We start from the raw sequence: 6347 nt of genomic DNA, 5'->3' as shown, positions 1-6347 counted from the left end.
CATTGGTTAATAAAGAGACTGCCTTGGCCCTTTGATAGGACAGAAAATTAGGTAGGCGGAGTAAACAGAACAGAATGCTGGGAAGAGGGCAATAAGGCAGATGCCATGGAGCCTGCCACCAGGTCAGACATGCTGAATCTTTCCTGGTAAACCACCACATCATGGTGCTACACAGATTATTAGAAATGGGTTAATCAAGATGTGAGAGTTAGCCAGTAACTAACTCTCTAGAGATAATGGGCTAGGCAGTGTTTAAATGAATACAATTTGTGTGTTGTTATTTCCGGAACTAAGCTATCCGTGCGGGAGCCAGGCTGGATGAAAAGCAGCCTGCTGCTCCTTCTACAGCAAAGGTGGCGGCAGAGTACAAGGCTGAGAGGAAGAGCTTGCCAGCACAGACTGATAAACTCACCCGCCTCCATCTTGGATTTGAAAGCCATATTATAGTAAAGACAATCTAGGTTCATTACTATTTACAATTAAATCTGTTTCATAAGGATTGGGCTATGTCTCACCTGTCACCTTAATTTACAACAAATGGCTCTGTACTGCCTGCCTGCCCTAGAGAGAGCAGCCATGCTTTTGTTTCAAGAGATTGTTATAACCACCTTGCAGCCATGATTTTGTTTCAAAAGGTAGTTATGACTAAAAAGTCAACTGAGGCCAGAGGTCATTTGGAAGCAGAAAGAATTTTTTTCGGCGGTTTCATCTAACTTGAAGATGGAGCGTGCTGGAAACAAGAAGCTAAGCAGCACAGGAGAGCCGAGAGGAGAGGAGTGCCAGATGTCTGGTCAGCCAAGAACATCCACTGTGAAGACCCCCGCAAAGGGGAAAAGACAGACAGCAAAAGAGAACAGGTGTAGACCAAAAGAGAAAGCGGGAGATGCTGAGACTCCAAGACCCAATCGTAGGAAGGTACCAGTTCCTCCTCTGCAGGTTCATCTGCCCCCCTACCAGTTTAACCTGATTGACTGAGATGTTTTGTGGGCATGGTGCCAGGAGATGAAGCTGAGCAGCAAAGATCAGAAATTAGAGGCTTATAAACGACCCCCTGCAGGGGCTTTCCCCAACCAAATGCCTGATTTTAAAAAATGTTCCTGACATACCAAAAGAGGTCAGGGTGAAAATATCTCAGAAAAAAAAATGAAGACAGAAACAAAGGAAGGGCAAGTGCCTTGTCCTCAGGTGACAGTTCCCCTTCAAGTGGTCCCTGTACCCGAGGAGCAGGTACTTGCTCTTACTGAACCTTCTGTCCTCTTTGAAGAAGTCAGCACCACTGTTGTGAGAACTGCCTCTGAGGCAGTGTTGGCGTCTGGGGCCAGAACTGCAGCCAATGCTAAGAACAAGGCCCTGCAGTCCATGGCAACACCAGAGACCTATGGGGAATTGTGGTGTGTGGTCCACGGCGGCAGCCTTCCTGCAGACTCAAGTGGTTGAGTTTGACTGCAGTTCCATGCTGGACGAGCCTGGGTACCTGAGAAAAAAAGGAAAGTGATTGCCCTCTTCCTGCTTCCAGCCTGCACCCTTCCAGCCCATACCTGGAGGACAGCGTGCTGTGCCCCAAGTGTGTTCACAGGAATAAAGGCTTGAATAAAAGCCTCCAACTATAAGGGAGGATCTCAGGCTTGGGCTAGCTGCTGTCATCACCCACTCTTGTGGCGTGGTCTACGGAACTGTAGCTAAGACTGAGACTGATGGAAATTCACATCTGTGTCCTTAAAGGTGCCCGTATAACCCAGAAACTATGGGACCTCGTTAGTCGTTGCTGTAGTACAACCAGCTTGGAAACAAGCCAGTGAAGCCACCAAAATGCAACAGGTCCACCTCTGCTCATTGTGGGGACTGCATACTCTTAAGTGGCTATGCCTCCTACTATTGTGTGAAAACAGGAAAGTGTCCGACCATAGGCTTTGCTGCCAGGGGTTCCTGGGGCGGGAATATGGCATCTCCAGATGTAGTACCTGTTTGTCCTGTCACCGCCAATGGGGTCATAGATACTTCTGTGGTCCACTCTAAAGATTTAGTTTATGCCTGTAGCCTCTGCATTTCCTCTTTCCGGGGTTGCATTATGTTCTTAGTGTGTAGTGCTTGGGTTTGTTTTCTGTTGTTGCAAAATATTAAACCAAATCTGGTTTGTGAAAGAAAAAAAAGGTTGCTATGACCAACTTGTCATGCTTATGTTCCTTATGTTCTACTTCTGCGATCCCTGCCTATTTGCCTAATAAATTTCCCATTTGGAACCCCCCAGTTTCCATATTATATTAGCTATATATTATTATATTGTATATTATCTATATTAACTATTAAAATCTAAATATTTATAGCTCAGGATATCTGAACTATTAAAACCTTATCTTCCTCACATCCAATGCTGACCACCTAACCCCAGCCTTAGTGGAAGACAGCCCATGTACAGGAATAAAAAATGATCAATTTTATTGGCCTCATTTGGGCCAGTGGGCTTTCTCCTTGCATCTGTGGGATTAACATGACAGTATGTGTTCAAATACTACAAGATGAAACAGTCTGATGTTTTTCTAGAGAATGAAAAAGTCTGTGTGGAGCATCACTGTTGGAAAAGCAGCAAGGATGAGAGCTCACACAGGCTGTGGAGAGCCGAGTGGTGTCCTAAGGGGCTTGTCTTAGTGAGGGATCGCTTCTGTGCTAAGATCTTAAGGCCACTCTAGTACAAGAGGAGAAGGTCATGTATTATGAAATATCAGTAACTTCCATGTAATGATGTTGCTGGCGGTCAACGGGATGCCTCAGAGCATGATTTCCTTCCTGACAGGCACACAGGCTGTTTCTCTCTCTCCAAGCTCGTCTCTTCTGGCCTTCTGTGGCATTTGTGGTTTGGGTTTGCATGGCCCTGTTCATGACTTGGAGTCATGTCCCTACTGAGATCCAGTGCTTAGCTGTGTGTGGCCATCAACGGTGTCTCAGCTGGCCCAGGACTTAATCACCTTGGATCCAGTTACCCAGGAAGAAGTGATTCTTTAGAACAGGATGACTGTAGTGCTGCATTGCTTGGCAGTGCCTTTAGAATGCCTTCCAAAAGAAGGCACACGGACAGAGAAAACACTCCATTAATGTCTCCCAAGTAGGGATTAGCATTTTAGGTGTGCAGCAACTGACCTGTCAGACTGAGTCAACTTCTTCCAGGAACTTCATTCCCAGAAGATAAAGCTGTTTGCCAAGGGCTTAAGTAACTCCCAGGAAAGCACGTCTTCCTAGAGTGCAGATTTCCTCTCTGGTTTGGTCAATGTGTTTTTATGGACTTACTTGCTGTGCATTGGTCCAGGCTACAGAAAGACAGTAAGAGCAAAATAAAGTTCTTCACGAGGATTCTCCATTCTCGCCATCATGTCACACAGAAATTATGCAGTAAGACAGAAGAAGAATAGGGGAGTTTATAATGGTGCTAGGTAGGACTGCAGCAAACTAAAACCTAGAGTAGGGATAAACAAGTGAAATTTTGATTTTTCTTTTTTAAGTTTCAAGAATCCTGAAGGCATAGATATGATACTCTGCCTCACAAATTCTAGTTCTAGGCTGAAAAGATGACTCAGTAGGTAAAAATTCATGAAACCGTGAGAAGATGGGCGAGACCTGACTCCATGAAGTCGTCCTCTGACCTACATACACATATTGTAGCATACATGCCCTCCTTATCATGCATGCACTGCTTACACCTTGATCTTCCTGGGGAATAGGCGCCTGGGACAAAAATTAAAGAGTGGAGGGTGGCTCAGTTCTGAATGGTTAGATGTTGTGCTCTTGAATCTGCCAGTCCCATGCCCATGTAGCTATAGATGTGATCCACAACACAGCACTGCAGATCAGAGACAGGACTTGGAGATTTTACTGAGGCAGGAGCATTTCCAGCAGAGAAGTCACAGGATCTGTGCCTCCTGTATTTGTTGGCTCGGTGTGGGTAACCAAGCACCACATACTGGGGCTCAAACAACAGAGGTCTACTGTTGCCATGCTGGGAGTAGAGGGCAGAAAGCCAGACTCTGGCAGGATAGAGTTCTGAGGACTGGCAGGGGAGGGCCTGTTCCTGGCTTCTCTCTTTGGCTTAAAGATGCCTTTGTTCTTTGTCCTCTTTTCCAAGACACCTGCTTTGAAAGTCTGTAGCCCAAACTTTGGTTGTTAAAGTGACTTGGAACTACCCTCTTCACCTCCTTTTAATTCGGTTACCTCTATGAAGACCTTCTATACAGTAAGGCCACTTTCCAAGTTGCAGGAGGGAGAATTTTACATGAATTTGGGAAAGTACAGTTTAGCCCCCACCAGCTACTATCCAGAGGATTTAGTGAACTGAGTGCAACAGGCACATTGGTGGGCCAAGGAGACTAGTTCAGAGGTGGTTATACTTACACCTATAGGACCAACTAGTGTCTGGGAAGCGTGGTCACTGATATAGGGTGGATAGAGTGTATGGTGATGGTGAAACCAGTAGAGCTTGCTGATGGGTAGAGGGTGGGGTGAAGAGTTGGGCATGTTGCTCATTGACCTCCTTTCTTCCTCAAGACTTCAACACTTGTGATTCCTCAGTTGAGAAGATGGCCTTTCATCTTTGTGTGACTATCATATCATTCCTAACTATTGTCCTATTCTGAACATCCTTTAGTATTAGAGTTTAAAGATGCCACTGTATAAACGCACTCTACTGTACACATCACTGTTTCAAATCACTGACTCTCATACATAGTTTCACCTTTTGTCTCTTACCATTGACATTATATTCCACCAAGCAGACCTTAGAAATCTGTTACCAGACTCCCAATCAGTATCAGGCATGTAAGTACTAACCATTCTCTCTGGTGCCAGCTTGAATATGGGCAAGTAAGAAATCAGGACGATACGGAATAAGCTGGAGGTTTTATCGTGGATGGTAGGATGAGTAATAATACGAAAGCCTACTTCAAACAGGGATTAATAATTGTTATGAATTATTCAGGCCTAAATCTGAATGTCCCTGCAGGGTCATGTTTGCAACGCCTGCTCTTCAGCTGGTGGTACTATTCTGGGAGGCTCCTGAATCTTTTGGCGGGAGTGTATCAATACAGACAGGCCTTTAAAGACTATAGCCTTGCCCTGTGTCTGGTCTTGCTCGTTACTTCCTCAGATGTGACAGCCTCCATATTCCCTATTACCATGGATTGAAATCCTCTGAAACCAGGGACCAAAATAAAACTTTACTCACTTATTTCTGTCATGTACTTCATCAAATTGATGCAAAATAAACAAATAACATAATAACCTTTTGTGTGTGTGTGTGTGTGTGTGTGTGTGTAACTGGAGGGTTGGGTTCCACAGTTAACTTAAGTAGCCTTGTTTCTTGTGTTGTTAGGGTTCAGGCTAATAAAATTACAGACTTGAGAATTTCATCAAAGGTTTCATTTCTCCCTTTTGTCTTCAATAAAAAACTGACTTCTGAGTCATGTGGTGGTGGTGTGTGCCTTTAATCTCAGCACTTGGGAAGTAGAGGCACCCAGCTCTCTGTGAGTTTGAGGCCAGCCTGATCTACAAAGTGAGTTCCAGGACAGCCAGGGCTGCACAGAGAAACCCTGTTTTGGAGGAAACAGACAAACAAACAAAAAACAAACCAAAAACAAAACAACAATAAAACCCCTGACTTCTGAGCCAGACACACTAGTATGTGCCTACAGTCCCAGAACGCAAGAGGACTGCTTGAGCTCAGGAGTGACAGACAGCCTGGGAACTACAGTGAGACTATCTCAAAACAAGAGAACCTCCAAAATGGCTTCCTCCTTCATGTCATTTATTAATTCTTTTAAAAATAATAATAAACCTTTTATATTTTAAATAGCATATATATGTACATATATGTATATATAAACTGTATCTTTAAATATGTATATTTATATGTACATATATATGTACACACACATATATTTATATATAGAAACTGTATCTTTAAAACAGCAAAAAGTTAGTAAGAATGATGGTTCTGCTTGTTTTTATTTCTGCCAATCTCCCTACTGCCAGGTGTAAAAGAGATACTGGGTGTTGTTCCCTGGTTGTGAACTGACACTGGGAGGGGAACACACTTATGTGAAACAGTCTACAAGTCTGATTGACTGATTAGAAGTTATTTGAATTGTGGAGAACTGGAATGTTGCAGATCTAGAGCCCATTATCTTGAGTTATCCTTAGCTCTCTAAATAGCCGTTTATTGCCCACCCGTGTGACCTAACATCCTCATGATGATCAGGTAAATACTTTTGTAATGCACAAGTAGTTTCCATAACTCAAAGATAACATCTGAAGCCTGCCGCAGATTTACCCATTTCCCTGAAACCTGACTACATCATGCATCC

The 6347-nt window shown here is 43.9% G+C and overlaps 1 pseudogene; it reads left to right on the top strand.

Annotated features, from left to right (window-relative positions):
• The first annotated feature begins 575 nt into the window (after positions 1–575).
• On the top strand, positions 576–2231 carry LOC125414316 (developmental pluripotency-associated protein 4 pseudogene; annotated as a pseudogene).
• Positions 2232–6347: the final 4116 nt, after the last annotated feature.

The sequence above is a fragment of the Myodes glareolus genome, chromosome 23, assembly GCF_982192425.1.
Source record: "Myodes glareolus chromosome 23, mMyoGla1.1, whole genome shotgun sequence".
In the NCBI taxonomy this organism is placed as follows: domain Eukaryota; kingdom Metazoa; phylum Chordata; class Mammalia; order Rodentia; family Cricetidae; genus Myodes; species Myodes glareolus.
The sequence above is the reverse complement of the archived record's forward strand: the minus strand, read 5'-3'. Positions and strand labels throughout refer to the sequence as shown.